This window comes from Phascolarctos cinereus, unplaced genomic scaffold, assembly GCF_003287225.1.
Source record: "Phascolarctos cinereus isolate Bilbo 61053 unplaced genomic scaffold, phaCin_HiC Scaffold_9;HRSCAF=440, whole genome shotgun sequence".
In the NCBI taxonomy this organism is placed as follows: Eukaryota; Metazoa; Chordata; class Mammalia; order Diprotodontia; family Phascolarctidae; genus Phascolarctos; species Phascolarctos cinereus.
Window position 1 is genome coordinate 64,587,866 of NW_027556402.1, and position 17,077 is coordinate 64,604,942.

The 17,077-nt window shown below is 38.8% G+C and overlaps 1 protein-coding gene across 1 annotated transcript in view; it reads left to right on the forward strand.

Moving 5' to 3' along the window:
- The first annotated feature begins 468 nt into the window (after positions 1 to 468).
- The window catches only part of SORBS2 (sorbin and SH3 domain containing 2), a 299,710-nt gene continuing 283,101 nt past the window's right edge, over positions 469 to 17,077 (forward strand). The window contains exon 1 of the mRNA XM_078148138.1: positions 469 to 519. The gene's annotated coding sequence lies outside the window, so the exon portion shown is untranslated. The remainder of the gene's footprint in view (positions 520 to 17,077) is intronic.

Consider the following 17,077-nt stretch of genomic DNA (forward strand, 5'->3'; position numbering starts at 1 on the left):
AAAAAATCCAGGTATAACAGCTTTCCAAATGGTTCCTTAAAGATGGAACCTAATGAGGATGGGGACCATATTCTATCTAAGATGTCACTTTCCAAATGATTCACAGTGGTTCCATAGGTTTCGAGTTGTGAGAGACCTTAAAAAGCATCTTGTCCACCTCCATCATCTTACAGACAAGGTAACTGAGGCCAGAAGGAACTAAAATGATTTGCCTGGTTATAGAGGTAGAATTCAAGATCCCCTGACTCCAATTCCAGGGCTTATTTAGCTGTCCTACTAACTCTTCTAACCAAAAATAGTAAAAGGACAATACATGGTCATGGGAAAGGAGGAGGGGGGGAATTAAATGGCTAAAAATCAACCTGGGGAAAGCATAGATGACTTCATACGTGTTGCTGCAATCCTGTGTTTATGCCGATCAGAGTCTCCAATGTCAATTGGTTGTACTCCAATATCTCTGTCAACATCAGTCCCTTCCTGTCCCCTGGCAAGGCTGGAGGTCCTTATAGAGCACTGGGAGTAAGTGAGATTTTTTTTTTCTTATTTTGGATTTATAAAGTCAACCTAAGGGCAGGAGGGTAAGTGAAAGATAAAACTATATGGAAAACGTCTATATTCCTGAAGCAAGTATGTGTCTCAGAGAGCATTTTGCATGTAGGTTCTGCATTTAGATGTAGCAAAATTATTTAAAAGACCATGTTTATAGTCTGAGTCTTCATATGATGAAGAAATTGAGCCTTTGTTAATTGGGTCTTTTTGTCCTTTTTTTCACTACTGTTTGATTTGTTAAAGGCATGGCTCCTGAACCATGTCAGGCAGGATTATGTTATTCACCATATTATTAATTCATGATGCTGGTCCCAGATGTTTCATTTTTGGAGGCATTGGAGATGTAAGTCACACAGTAGGTAATCTAGGCTAGGTCAGCACAAATAAGAGAAGATGAAAGCCTTTTTTTTCCCCATTTCCTACGAGGGAGACCACTTTATAAGAGAAATTGGTTCATTCATTTCAGCAGACATTTTGCAGCCTCATTTTCAGAAGCAGTTGTTGCTGTAAGTACCAATGTCGCATACAAATTTTAATCCTGTATATCATAATGACATTTTCCCTTTCTTTGAAGGCATCTTGTATATGTGGATCTCAAAGCCACCAAGGAGAAAATACCGATATTTTAAAACACAGGATTTACAGGTCAGAGGGCTTTAGATGAATTACCAAAAAATTATGAGAACATCATCAACCCATTATTGCTAATTTTAGATGTCCTAATCTAAGCAGCACATCATATTCCCTTAGGACAAAAGAGAAGGATCCATCTGTATAGTGAGTTATGTATCAGTCCTAACCAAAGTTCTTACATTAAATCCTCATGTGTATGGAGACGTTTCCACCTTTTTTTCTACCTAGCTGTTTTTCAACTGCCTGTTTATGTTTTATGTTCATTTAAAGCATTATTACGTGTATATATTGTAATGTGTGCATTTGGAAAAACTGAGTGATATCTCTAAAACAATGATGAAATGCCTTTTTGTGTCATTTCCTAGTAAAGTACCTCACATATAGTGTATGCTTAATAAATATTTGTTCAGTGTTGAATGAATGAACACACCAAAATGACCTTGACTCTCCCAGCACCCATGTAACTCCCCAAGATTAGTAGACATCTTTGGCAGGCGCTTTAAATTTTTCAGGTCACTGAGTTTGGTTTCCACCCCCTCCCCCATCCTCTCTAGTGCAGTAAGTAGAATTACAGTGGTGGTGGTGGTGGTGGTGGTGGTGGGTTGTTTAGTTGTTTTTCAGTCATATCTGACTCTTCCTATCCCCATTTGGGGTTTTCCTGGCAAAGATACTGGAGTGGTTTGCCATCTCCTTCTCCAGTTCATTTCACAGATGAGGAAACTGAGGCAAACAGGGTTAAATGACTTGCCCAGGATCACACAGCTAGTAAGTGTTTGAGGTAAGATTTGAACTGCTGGGCACTCTATCGATTGTACCACCTAGCTGCCCATTCCAGTAGTGTGCAAGTTCAAAAGATTTTAAACTACAGTACCTAGGACTCAGAGAGTGTCTGGATTTGCAGTTGGCCTTGATCCACCCTTGTGATACAAACAAGCATTTTTTTCTCCCTTCAGAACTAGAAACTTCTAAGAGACAAAATATTCCACCACATGAAAGAAACCATGAATTCAGATATAATCAGACCATAATATAATGGCCTGGAGCAATGATGGTAGAAGGAGGGGGGCGATTAGTGATGAGAATTTGTAAACATCTGAGGAGGATCTTCTGGGAAAGGAATTCTAGAGTGAAATTGGTTTCACCTTCACAGAATCTTCAAATAGGAAGAGATTGAAGCTCATCTCATCCCAACTGTCCCTCAGTGGGAATCCCTACACAACATCCCCATCAAGTACTCATCTGGCCTTTGCTAGAAAACTTTTAGTAAAGGGGAAACCCTTGACTTCCAAAAATTCCACTTTGGAACAGTCTTAGGAAGTTTTTTTCCTTATTTCAATAGCTCTCTTCAGTTTCTGCTCATTGCTCCTAGTTTTTGCTTTTTAGGGGCTGGGGGAATATAGAACACAGTTTTGTCTGTTTCCCACTTCATGTCTTCCCTGAATCGCATCTTCTCAAGGCTAAACATTCCTAGTTCCTTCAACCAATATGGTCTTCCATGCCTTCACTGACTTTGTTTTCTTCCTCTGAAAGCTCTTCATTTAACATTTCCCTTCCTATAATGGCGCACCTAGAACAGAACAAAATGATATCCCGTCATCTGATCAGGGCAGAGTGTGGCAGGAATATCACTATCCTCATTCTGGACATTATGTCTCTTAATGCAGCCTATGCTCAAATGAGCTTCTGGGGAAGCTGCATCACACAATTGACACATTAAATTTTCAGTCCATTAAAATAGCCAGATCATTTTTATATGAAGCCTCACCTCTGCTATCTTGTACTTAAGAAGTACCCCAAGTATTCAACTTTACATGTTAAATTGTATCATATTAGATTCAGCCTCCCCAACAGCTGAATGTGTTGAGATTTTGACCAGGAGTCAGGAAGACCTGAGCTCAAATCTGTCTTTAGACACTAGCTGTGTGACTCTGGGCAAGTCACTTAACCTCTCTCAACTTCAGTTTTGTCACTTGCAAAATGAGATAATCATAGTACCAACTTCTCAGGGTTATTGTGAGGATCAAATGAGATAATATTTGTACAAGATAGCATTTGTAAAACATTTTTTCCAAACTTTAAAGCATTGTATAACTGCTAGTTAGCCCTTGTACTGTATTACCTGAAAATTTGGTAAATAAGCATAATGTACATACCTTCATCACAGTCATTGAAAAAATGATCTAGACCAAGGACATATCATTGGGGGACTCAAATAGAGACTGCCGTCTAAGTTACAGCAACCCAGCTATTGACTCCATTGAGTAAATCCATTCAAACTGTTACTAGTTTATCTAAATGTATTGGCATCTAGTTCACATCTTTCTAGAGTATCTATAAGGATAATAATAGAGACTTTATCAAATGCTTTGATGGTATTTAGTTATAATATCATCATTCCCCCAATCTACCAGTTTTCTTGTGGAAAACCAGTGTTACTCTAGTATGACTTGTTCTTAATGAAGCCATATTGAGCTTTAGTAATGATTATTTTTCTTTTCTAAGTACTCACAAACAAGCCCTTTGATAATACACCTTAAAATTTTGCCAGGAATCAAAATCAAACACACTAGTCTATAGTGTCTCCATTTACTTTTTCTTTTGAAAAGTTGAGTTAACACTTTCCCTTTTCTATTCTCCACAATTTATCTGGCTCGGTAATCACATGTGAGAGTTACACACACACACACACACACACACACACACACACACACACACACACACACACAAATTAGTCAATTCAGCAGTAAATTAACCAGTTTATTCTACAGGAGAGAAATTCATCAAGCTATCAGTCTGACAAACTTTAAAAAAAAAACCAAGAAATTTTGAACATTTATTGTATATATATAATTTTAAAAAGAAATGTATATTATATATATACATGTAATTTAACAAAGGTACAACAAAATAGCTCTTATTTTGTCCCTTTCTGCACTTTTTTAGGCCTTCTATGTATTTAAATTTTTTTCTTATTGAATCCTTGCTCATATAACTCAGTCAATAATTACTTATTAAGGTTTTATTATTTGTCAGGTACTGTACTAAAAGCCAAGATACAGAGGAAGGCAAAAGATAGTCTCTGCTCTCAAGGAGCTTATAGTCTATTGGGAGAGACAACATGCAAACAAGAAACAAGATATATATACAGGATAAATTATTGATGATCTCAGGGTGAAGGCACTAAAATTAAGGGGATCAAAGAAAAGCTTCTTGTAGAAAATGTGATGCCAACTGGGATGTGAAAGAAGCCGGGGAAGATGGAGATGGAGATGAGAACAGAGAGAATTCCAAGCATGAGGGACAGCCAATGAAAATATTCCTAATTGAGCGATGGAGTTTCTTGTTTAAGGAACAGTAAGCAGGCCAATGTCACTGGGTCAGAATATCTAGGGGTGAGAAAGGTAAAAGAAAATTGAAACAGTAGGAGCGAGTCAGGTTGTAAAGAACTTTAGATGCTAAACAGAAGATTTTATATTTGATCCTGGAGGGGAAAGGAAACCAATGGAGTTTATTAAATGGAGGGATAGGGGCATATATGTACAGCATGATCAGACCTGTACTTTAGGATGGTTAATTTAACCACTGAGTGGAGAGATTTGAGACATAGAGACCAACCAGAAGGCTGTTGTAATAGTCCAGGCATGTGGTGCTGAGGGTCTATACCGAGGTGGTACAGAGGAGAGAGGAAGATATGTGCAAGAGATGTTACAAAGTCAAAACCTCAGGACCTGGAAATGGGGTTGGGGGTGGGAGAACAGAGTGGTTACGGTAAGAAGCTGCGGATGACACCAAGGTTGCAGCCTGAGACACTGAGAGAATCAGGGTGGCCTGCACAGTGAAAGAGTAGTTGTTTGGGGGTTTTTTTGGGGGGGAGGGGCGGGGTTGGAGAGAAAAAATAAGTTCAGTTTGTGGCATGTAGAGTTAAGAGGCCTACAGGACTTCTCTTTTTAGATGTTCAATAAATAGGCAGTTGTGAATCTAGGGGGTTAGGCTATATAAATAGACTTGAGAATCAGTAACATGAATCCATGAGAGCTTTTGAGGTCACCAAGTGAAATGGCATGGAAAGAGAAAAGGACCCAGAACAAGAATCCTGGGAGGACGCTCACCATTAGCTGGAGTGATCTAGGTGAATGTCCAGTAAAGGACACTAATTGGTTCTTTCTACCACTTTCCATTATTTGCCGCCCCCCCTCCCCCATTGATTTCATCCTTTAATTATTTGTTATATATATATATATATAACACTGTGCTAGAAGCTGGAAGAGGTACAGAATTTAAACAAGACATAGGCCTTGCCTTCATGGAGTTCACAGTTACAGTAAATAAAAGCCACACAGAGGCACAATGGTATAATGGAAAGAGCTCTAAGTTTGAAGTCAGAAGACCTGAGTTCAAATCCTCTCTTCTAATTACTATTTGCCACTGAACAGATCTGTTTTTTTCCCAGGTCCTCGGTTTCTTCATTTATAAAATGAGGGGGTTGTCCTATATGGTCTCTAAGGTTCTTTCACCCAGAAAATTGTTATATATAATTAAGTGAATTAAACAAAAGGCTATGTGAGATTGGGGTGGGGGGAATATTTACTGACAAGGATGGTCAAAGAAAACTTCATGGTAGAAGCTGAATTTGAATGGGGCTTTGACGGCTGGGTAGGTAGGAATTCAATCCTTAGAAAGAAGACTTTCTAGGGCTAGGGCCAATGAAATAAACCCATGAATGCGGGAAAGCTAAGGACAGGTTTGGGGGATAAGGAGTTTTCCAGTTTGGTTGGACTGTGAAGAGAAGATTATGAAATTATCCTGGAAAGGAATAATGGCACCTTATTGTGGAAGGTCTCGAAAGCTGTGCATCTGTTCTGGGCTGGTCCTACCATGCCAATCATCTGGTAACTTATATTTGAAATTGGAATGGAATGAGATACTCATAGGTTATTCAATGGTTACCAAAAGGAGATTGATTTTGCCAGAGCAGGAGAAATATATTCAACAAGAATAGGTGTTTGAGTACACCTATGGCTGATTCAGCTGAGCAAAATGCCCTGGCCTGTGTTGCCTATCGTTTTCTACCAGCCGAGTGTCAGAGAGAGTGCTTGGAGCTCCTCTGGCTATTTTGTACTCAGGTGACTGGAATGTCAACATTCTGAGCCTCTAGTCCCCAGAACTAGTCAAGTCTTGGGCATAGTTTCAATACTTCTTTAAGGAATAAATAGTCTAACTTGCATGGGGGCAGGGGTTAGGGCCAGGGTGGGGAACCTGCAGGCTACATGCAGCCTCTAGGGCCACACTTGAGGACCTAGAGGGCCACATATGGCCTTGAGGACGAAGGTTCCCCACTGGTAGGCTATCACTCCCACCTTGACAATGGGATTTGAATTTTCCTTGAGAGATGATAAGGAGCCATTGGCATCAATGTGAAGGAAGGGTCATGGTGGGGGGAAAGACAGCCAACAAAATTTTGACCATGGATTAGATGGTGATATGGACAGAAATCACAAAGACAGGAATACAAGGAGAAAAGCAATGTTCTCTGTACTTTGGAGTTTGAAATGCCAGGGGCGTATGCATACACACACACACACACACACACACACATACACATGCACACACATATACATATATAGTAAAGTCCTATATAAACTTGTTCAGAGACCTCCAATGGCTTTATATTGCTTATGTTACAAAGTCTACACTCTCCTACCTAGCAGTGACGGCCTTCCACAAACTGGTTTTACTCTACTGCTGCAAACATATTTCCCATGGCTCCATAGTAATCTCCTATTCCATCCAACCTGTTATAATAATAATCATAATAAGTCAACATTTATATAATGCTTTAATGTTTTCAAAATGCTTTATCTGTATTTTCTTATTTAATCTACATAACAATCTATCCTGTGATGGAGGTGCTAATGTTATCTTCATTTTCTAGGCAAAGAAATTTAGTCTGAAAGAGGTTAAGTGACTTGTCTAGGGTCATATAACTTGTACATATCTGAGGCAAGATTTGAACTTGGGTCTACCTGACTCTAAGTCCAGCACTCTACCTTCTGTGCCACCTCCCTGCCTCTTATTACTACCTCCTCCATATTCCATGTTCAGTCTTGCCTTTAATCCTTTGGTCATGCTTTCCCCTCACATCTAGAATTTCCTTACTCTTCCTCTCTCACTATCCAGAACAGACCCATTCTTCCAAGCCTATCTAAAGTCCCACCACTACTAAGAGTTCTTCCACAGCTGTTCTATTCTCTGTTGATTACCTTCTCCCCTCTAGCACTTTTTCTCCATTCCCTTCATTGAGACATTTAACGACTTTCCATTGCTGCCACTCACCTGCTCTGCTGATTAGCTCATGGAACATAAGGATCTCATATTAAACTTTTTTTAGTGCCAAGAACATAATATGAACCCCAAAAAAAACCCTTATTGAATAAATCACTTAATTTTGGATTGCAAAGATGAGATCAGAGTAAGGGTACGTGCAAGTCGGTCAAATCCTACAATGGTCGTGTTCTCAAAGCAGTTGGCAATGGTGAGATCATGGGAACATATGGAGGCTTGAGGGAAATGTTCTTGGCAGAGAAGTTCCTAAGGAAACCTGAGATGTGATATGTTATTGAGAATATTCACTGAGTAATTATACACTCTTATCATTTTGGCATTACTAAAATGTGAAATGAATATAAGCATAAAGTTCATTGAAATAAAGGTGTCTATGAATTCTTACCTAATGCTTCTGATGGGATTTTCTTCTGAGAATAATATAGGTAGAAACAACAACAAAAAATAAATTAATAATAGTTTATTCATAACTTTTGGCCTTTTCAAGTATTATTTGACCTTATAAAGTGTTATATTTAGATAGATACTTAGATATAATTGATGTATATCATATATATGCACATTTGTATGTATCAATAACATTCTTTGGTATTGACATTGCCCAAAGAGTCAGAACAGTGAGAAGATACGAATATCTTTTTAGTCTAAGAGTTCCAAAAATTAGAACTAGTCATCTGCTTTGCTTTATATTCTTGACACATTAAGGGAAGGAAAACATTAAGACATTTTTCTTGCTTTGTTCTTATGGTAAGATAATGATTAATTCATAGGAAACAACCGTAATAGGACCATTCAGTATAATAATCAGCTTCCTTGGTTTTTTCCATTAAGTGGTTTAATAACATTACCCTAAATTTAAAATACATGTGGAAAGCTAATCAGTTGTTTTATTTCAGAAGGATAAAATAGAGCAAGGGCCTGAACCTGTGATTTCAGTGATTCACGGAAATCCTACATGAGGAAAGTACCTCTAATAGTGCAGGTCTGAACCTTCTCTGTAACTTAAATGACACCTTAATTATATGCTACCATCAATTCTCAAGTGATTTTTAATATAATTTCTAGGAGACATTATCCGGTCTCCTCACTCTCCTTCACTCCACCTGTCTAAACAATTGTCAGATCTTGGTGTTTCCACATTCACATCTCTTGTATCCTGCCCCTCCTCTCCATTCTCACAGCTTCCACCATAGTTCAGGTCCTTATAACCTCTCAGCTCCATTATTGCAAAAAAAAAAAATCCCTTCTGATTGGTCTCCCTACCTCAAGTCTTTTCCCACTCCAGTCCATGCCACACACTGCTGCCCAAGTGATTGTCCTTAAGGGCAGCTCTGACCATATCCCTCTATTCAATAAACTTCAATGGTTCCTATCACTTCTAGAATAAAACATAAACTCCTCTGTTTAGTCTAAAAAGGGCCATGCCACCTGACATAAGCCAAACTTTCTGATCTCATTGGACATCACTCCCCTTCTTGTACTCTACAGTCCTGCAAGTCTAGCCTTCCCTCTGTTCCTCACATCTAGCACTACATTTCCCAACTCCATAGTTTTGCAGTGGCTCTCTCCTATGCCTGATTTTCCATTTGTACCCAAATGTTTGTAGCTTATTCCTGCTGCCTCTTTAAAAATTTCTAAATTAGAAATATCAAGTGTAGCCCTTGTGATAATTGCTAAGATTTCTCAGGTTATTTAGTGTAGGAATGGATATATAGTCTTAGGAATCTAATAATAACCCAGAATACATAATATTTTATAGTTTAAAAAATAATTTTGTAGTTTATGAAGACATTTGCTGCCAAGAATTCTGCAAGGTGGTAGGTTAGTGCAAATATTATTATAAACCAAATAATATTGTAAAATACTGCAAATATTATTGTAAAATCAAGGAGTTGATCTTGGAAGCCCCTGATCAATTTCATAAGTCCATTACCATAAATTTCATTTAATTACATGGTGTGGACCTCATTTCAGATGTCCGAAAAGCACCTCCCTGGAGGTAGATGTGCACTCAGACCTGCTGAAAGGACCGAAGGAACTCCAGAGATTGGTTCTCAGAGCCAAAAGACAGTATAGGCTGGGGCAGTGGGAGTGATATGCACTCAGGCTACCCCATTCACCCCATACCTATTTTACAGAACAGGAAGCCCAGTCTCATAGAGGTTAAGTGATTTCATCATAATCACACACATGGTCAGTTAGTGTTAGAGACTGAAACCTAGGTTTCCCGACTTCAAATCTTTTGCCTTTTCTATTGTAAGCCTCAGAAACTGAGTTGTTGTGCCTATTTGGCTAAAAATTTTCCAGGAACGACTACCTAGCTCTTGACTATAGAGAGAAAAGAGTATTTCCTTGAATTTCCATTTCATTGTGATCACTCGCCCCTTGACTTTGACAGGTACTCTAATTCTGAGTTTCAGCCCTTCTCCAAAGTTGCCAAGTTTCACCCTGTGCTTTCTTAGTTTGTTCCAATAGTTCTGATGAAACCAACAGATTTTTTTTTAAAGAAATACCTTTTGCCAGGCTTTGTTTGCAAAATCTTCTGTGTTACGTTACTAATTCAATAATGTGATGACGGCAATGGGCTGGGTGAGCTGTTTCTGGAAGGTATGCATGCTCTCTTTCATCAGGTACTCTTGCCTGGAGCTCCCTGCCTGGGGTCAATGGAAGTCAGTGTTTCCATAAGAAACAATTCTAAGTGGAAAAGGTCACTGGGAGGTGGGCTGGGTTCCACTGCTCAGAATGACTTGTCTGGTTATGGACATAAAACATAGCACCACTTAAGACAGTTGAAAATGACTCTTCCTTTCTTTCAGGATTTCTTTGTAAGCATTAAAAATAACATACAAACACTGAAATTACTTGCAAGCAAAACTAAACAAAACAAAACATTTTCCCCCAATATGCTTCACAGCATCAATCACTTTGGGTGCTTAATATATAGGGTGTTTGAAATGTCTTAGCTATTTTTTAACTTAAAGTTGCTTAAGCTATTAGAACTTATAAACTGCCCAAAGACTTTTGGGACATCCAACATATGGATCTTGCTCAAACCAAGTTGAAGATGCATAGTAGAAAGGGCATCTTATTTTGGAGTCAGGAAGACCCAGCTTCAAATCTCACCTCAAGTACTTACTATATGGCCCTAGACAAGTCACTTTAATTCTCCATGTCTCAGTTTCCTCATTTTTAAAATGAAAAACAAATCATAGTTGTAGAACTGGATGGGACCTTATGGGCCATAAAGTCCAACACTCTTATTTTACAAATGAGGAAACTGAGGTCTAGAGAAGGTCTGTTCCCACTGTACCAGGCTATCTCTTAAACAAAATTTAGTTGCTTTTTTCTTTTAAATAACAGCACCAAGTTTGCTCAGTTGACCTGGGACCTCTTATTCACAGCCCAAATTTTATGTCATTACTTCAAACATCTATACTCCTACAAAAAAAAATACAGATTGTAAACCCTCTATTCCTTAGAATTTGGCTTCTGGGAATTGCTCTGACTAAAAAAATTCATATTTTTCTGGCTAACCTTCTAATGTTGAGTATCTCAATGGATAGGATAAAGAATTTAAAGTCAGGAAGACCTGATCTTGCCTTAGACACAGTATGAGGTAAGTCACTTGCTTCACACTTAGTTTCCCCCTCTGTGAGATAGGTATAATACTAACACCCACCTCACAGGGTTGTTCTGAGGATCAAATAAGCTATAATGCAGCGGCTCCCCAAAATTTCAGCCCAGTTTTAAACTCGCCTAAGTAAATAGGCATTTATCAAGTGTTTACTATGTGCCAGGCATTGTGCTATGCTCAGGGGTACAGAGCAAAGTACTTTTTAAACATTAAAGAGCTATATAAATGATAGTTTTAGCTGAACTGGTCCTTAAACAACAGAGATACAATCATTCTCTGGTTGATACTTAAAAGCTTTCCAGCTTGGAAGAACCTGCCAAAGCTTGTACTCTTCTGACTTGGTCTCTAAGAAGCCAGGATCTTTTCTGCCTTACAACCATCCAGGGAAGCCTCCAGTGAAGGTCAAATCAGTCATGCAAGCTAGCCCAGTTTCAGCCTCATTCATGTTTTAACTCAACTAAAACATGGATAATTTTCAAATCTTGGGCACAGAGAATGGCCACATAGCCTCAGGTGCATGAACATCATGGACTTATTCTCTTTTCCAAACTCTGAGTCATCTTTGTTATTTGCCTCAACTCAGCTTCCTTGGTTCTAGCTTAGTCAGGAACTCAGGCTATGTACAGACCACCAGTGCTGTTGAAGAGGATTGTCTGAAGGAAAATTTACTATCGACGTATCCTTACCTTACTTGAATTTAGTATTTCTGCCAACCCTGGGTGTTGCTGCCATATGCAACTGGTCCTCTAGGTGATGCAGTGAATGGAATTGGAAGACCTGAGTTTGAATAAACCCTCACACACTAAGCTGGGTCAAATCAACAAGTATTTACTTAGTGCCTTCCTTGTGGCAGGCTCAGTGCTGAGCACCACCAATACAAAGAAAGGTAAAAACAGTCCCTGCCCTCAGAAAGCCCACAATCTGGTATGAATCTATTGGAGCTCACTTAAGCGTTCACAACCTGTTTCCTTATCTGAGTTACAATGGGCAAGTGACCTGATCTTTTTTAAAGACTCAGTTTCCTCATCTGTAAAATGGAAACAATAGCAGCACCACCTACTTCACAAGATTGTTGTGAAGATCAAATGAGCTAATCTGCGTAAAGTACTATATATTTGCTGTTAATTACTAGAATGAAAACCGGACTTCTGTTACTGCATTTGTATCTGCAAGCAAACCTCTTCATTGCATTTCACTTCATTACACTTCACTTAGGTTGTGTTTTTTCACAAATTGAAGGTTTGTGGCAACGCTGCGTCTACTGGCTCCATTTTTCCAACAGCATGTACTCACATCATGTCTCTGTCACATTTTGGTAATTCTCACAATATTTCAAACTTTTTTTCATTATTATCATATCTGTTATGGTGTCTGTCATCAATGATCTTTGATGTTACTATCGTAATTCTTTTGGGGCACCAGGAACTGCGCCCACATAAGAAGATAAACTTAATCGATTAATGTTGTGTGTGTTCTGACTGGTCCCACTCACCAGCCTTTCTGATTCTTCTCCCTTTCTTTGGGCTTCCCAATTCCCTGAGACACGACAGTACTGAAATTAGGCCAATTAATAACCCTACAATGGCCCTTCAGTGTTCAAGTGAAAGGAAGAATCAATCGATATGACAAGCTTCATTGTTGTCTAGCTTTAAGAAATTGCCCCAGCCACCCCAACTTTCAGCAACCACTACCCTGATCAGTCAACAGCCATCTACATAGAGGTAAGACCCTCCACCAGCAAAAAGATTACAACTTGCTGAAGGTTCAGATGATGGTTACCAATTTTCAGCAATAAAGTATTTTTAATTAAGGTATGTTTATCTTTTTTTAGACATAATCCTATTGCACACTCTAATAGACTATAGTATAGTGTAAACATAACCTTTATATGCACTGGGAAACCAGAAAATTTGTGTGACTCACTTTATTGCGATATTCACTTTATTGAAATTGTCTGGAATTGTTGGGGGCTGAGAGGTTGAGAGGTTGTGACCCCTCAAAAGACCGGAATACGGGACAGGCCGTCTGGAAGGAATTCACAGACTCAAGCATTCTTTAATTCAAGGTGGCAAAGATTTATTGTTACGCTTTTCAGCGGGCAAGGATTCTTAAAGGATCCTGCAACCTTAGAAAGGTACAGTTAAAGTTTATATAGGATAAAATACAATAAAACATGTGCCCAATATGCTAACTAGGTGAATCAGGGTGGGATGAGGGAGTGGTTAAGGAGAGGTTAGTTCTCAATTGAAACTCAAGATAAGAAAAATCCCATTATTCAAGAGAGTATCTGGTCCCAGACATCCTGGGCCCAGTGATAACAAACAGGAAGAATACTGATCAGCTCTATCTGGTCCTGGAATTTGCTTGACACAGGAAGGGGTGTTTTTAGTTCACTCAGACAGAAGAAGATTAATTTAGGTTTTTGTCCCTTATTGGGGCTCAATTGATCTTAAGTGATTATCAAGGGACAGTGTTTCTGAGGCTAGGGAGAAATTGGGGCCCAAACATAAGCACCCAAACATAAGCACCTAAGCACCCCAACAGAACCAAACCTGAAATATCTTTGAGATATGCCTGTATGTAGTCATCCCTTGTTTTGTATTAACAGGATTACCTTAAAGATTTGCTTGTGTTTGTTTTGGGTTACATGACCAATTTTTCAAGGTAATTTTGGATTCTAACCAGGGTTAAAATCCCTGAGAGATCAAGGAGTTATTTTCTGACTAGCTTGTGGATCAGTTTGAACTTGGGAGCTGTGATGGCTGGTGACCTGTAACATTCAACCTTAACTTCCCAGGGAATTGCTTAGGTCTGTTTTGTTAGAACAGTTTAGCCCTGATTCTAATGCTTCCTTCGCAGATTGTCCCTCTAAGCTTAATGATATTGTTTCTCCTAGTTAATTATCCATGTTATTAACATAATCAGCATATACAGTGTGTATGAGACTCAGTTACAACCTCTAAGGTATTTGTGTTTTTTAGGTTGTTTTTTAGGAATCCAGGGCTTTCTTTGATAAATAGTTTATAGTTCAAACCTTTTCATACTTAAGGCAACATTTTAGAAATATTCTATGAGCTAGATTGTACTCAATGCTTCTTAATTTTTTTTCTAGATAAAAAGATATTGAAACACTGGCTTTTTCTGCTTAGCTGTATGCAGGTGTGAGAATAGGGGGTTGGTGATGGGGAATGTATCAGTCCACGTATTTGAAGGGCTGTTGCATAGAAAAGGAATTACTTGGCCCCAGAAAGCATAACTAGGAACAGAAGGTAAAAATTAGAAAGATTCAGAATTGAGTTTGTGGGGGAAAAAGCATCCTAACAATTAGAGCTATCAACCAACTGATCAGCGGGCATTTATCAAGTGCCTATTATATGCAAATACTGTGAAAGATTCTGGGGATACAAGGATAAAAAAAAAACATCCCATGCCTCAAAAGAGCCTACATTCTAGGGAGAGAGCTATCAAAAAATGGAATAAGGAAATAAAGGAACAAGTATTTATTAAATATCTCCTGTATGGCAGGCTCTGTGCTAAACGCTTATCAAATATTATCCTACTGATCCTCAGAACAACCCTGGGGGGTATCTGCTATTATTATAGTTGAGGAAACAGATAAAATAACTTGCCCGAGTCATACAGCTAGTGTCTGAGGTCAGATTTGAACTTAGGTCTTCCTGAATCCAGGCCCAGTGCTTTCTCTACCAGACCACCTAATTACCTTTATAATAATATAATAATGTAACACAGGGGGAGGGAACCTGAGGCCTGGAGACCACATATGGCCTTCTAGGTCCTTGGGTGCGGCCTTTTGACTGAGTCCAAGTTTTACCGAACAAATCCTTTTATTAAGGGGATTTGTTCTGTGAAGTTTGGGTTCAGTCAAAGGGCTGCACTTGAGGACCTACAAAGCCATGTATGGCCTTGAGGCCGCAAGTTTCCCACCCTGATATAACAGACAATATATAATATGTGTGTGTATGTGTGTGTGTATATATATACATAATAAAATAGCATTATCTTTTAATAGTTCTTTTCAATAATATTTGAACATTTTCAAGATAAAGATATAATTCTTCCATAGGAATGGGCTGCCTTAGAAAGTAGTAGGATACTCCTGGGTGGAAGCCTTCCATCAAACACTGGAAAGTCATTATTAGGGATAACCCTAATACAATAATGTAGATGGGAGTCTTTTTTAAGAGTCAGATTAGATGGCTGCTCAGGTCCCTTTCCACTCTGTGCAAGTGAATGCATATGGGGCTGAGACTGCAAGCATACTGTAGCAGCCAGCTGCTGACTTTAGACTTTTTTGTCCCCTGATTTATTTGTTTGGTGGTAGTGGTCACACAGAGCAGCATTCATGGGGTGAAAAAAAGAAAAAAAATGCATATTAGATGTAAGCAGAATTGGAGCATATTAAGAAGGATAACTTGTAGACCAGAAGCCATTGAGGACATGAATGACAGTTAAAAATAAAGAATAAAAAAATAAACCAGAGGTGGGCTGTTCAAGTTGTGAGAGGCCATCAGGATAACAAATGGACAAAATTTTTCTCTTAAGCTTAAAATAACATGTTGGATTCCTGAGGCCATCTACTGCCTCCTCAGGGTAAAACTTACAGCTTAATTATGAATTAAGGCATTTTATATCATTATGAATATACAGTATGCACTCTGCTATGTACAAAAGCAAGCACAAAAAGGAAAATGGTGCCTGCCCTGAAGGAGCTTACATTCTAATAGAGGAAGACAATTTATACCGGAAATGGTGGTCAGAAAGAAGTGTCTTGGTCAGGAATGGCAAAGAGATAATGATTAGAGACACAGGGCATTGGGTTGATGTGCTTTTTCCAGGAATGGTAGTACTGATTTGATTACTGTTCCCAGAGCTAGAGGTGGAAAGCAAGATGTGGGTTTGGGAGGAGAGCAGAGCTGAGGTTGGAGGCAGGCTACTTATTGGCTGTCCATGTTGGAACCAGAATGGTGGGTCAAAGTTGGAGACAGGGAGCATAGCAGCATGGCATGCGTGCAAAGGCTAAGAAGCAGCATTTTGGTGGCTCTGGGTAGGGCTACTTATGGTGAATCCTCACCACTGCAGCTCAGAGAGCATGATACAATTTGTATTGCCTACCTCAAAAATCGCTCTGTAAAGTGTAAAGCATTATATAAATGTGAGGTTCTATTATGCTAATAATTCACAAATCAATGAACAAAAGCATCTCTGGAGTCACATCTGTTATAAGGTATTATAGAATGAGTCACCTTTCTGTAAGGAGGGCCTCAAAACTTGTATTTTGCTCTAATGAGTCAAATGCTTTCTTAAAGTCAAAAAACAATAAACACAGTTTCATCTTAAAACCTTCTCCATTAGTGGTTTCTTGGTACAGATGTGATGTGTTGGTGTGGTATGTTGGTAAAGATTGCCTCCAAAAAAATATCACCTTTGAGAAGATCCTTTTTTCCTTCCCTTTTCATCAAGGGGACCTTTGATGAGTACATAGATCATTCTTATAAAGACTTTCTGGTAATAATAAAGCAAGCAGTAAGTTCACAGTTGCTGATATGATTTTGGTCACCTATATATATTTAAAAACAAAAACACTGTCTAATGATCTCTTCTACTTTTTGGAATCTTCCCCCCTTTAAGGCAGCTTGAGAATTCCTTTTTGACCAGCTTTGTTTTGGTGAGGCAATTGGGGTTAAGTGACTTGCCTAGTAAACCTAGTAAAATGTTAAGTGTCTGAGGTCAAATTTGAACTTAGGTCCTCCTGATTTCCAGGGCTGGTGCTCTATCCACTGCGACACCTGGCTGCTCCTCTCACCAGCTTTACAGTTATGTCATCTTCAGTATGAATTTACTCTGTAAGCTTCCAATCCTAACTTCATCTTTGTAATCATCATTGCTATGTGAAGTAAT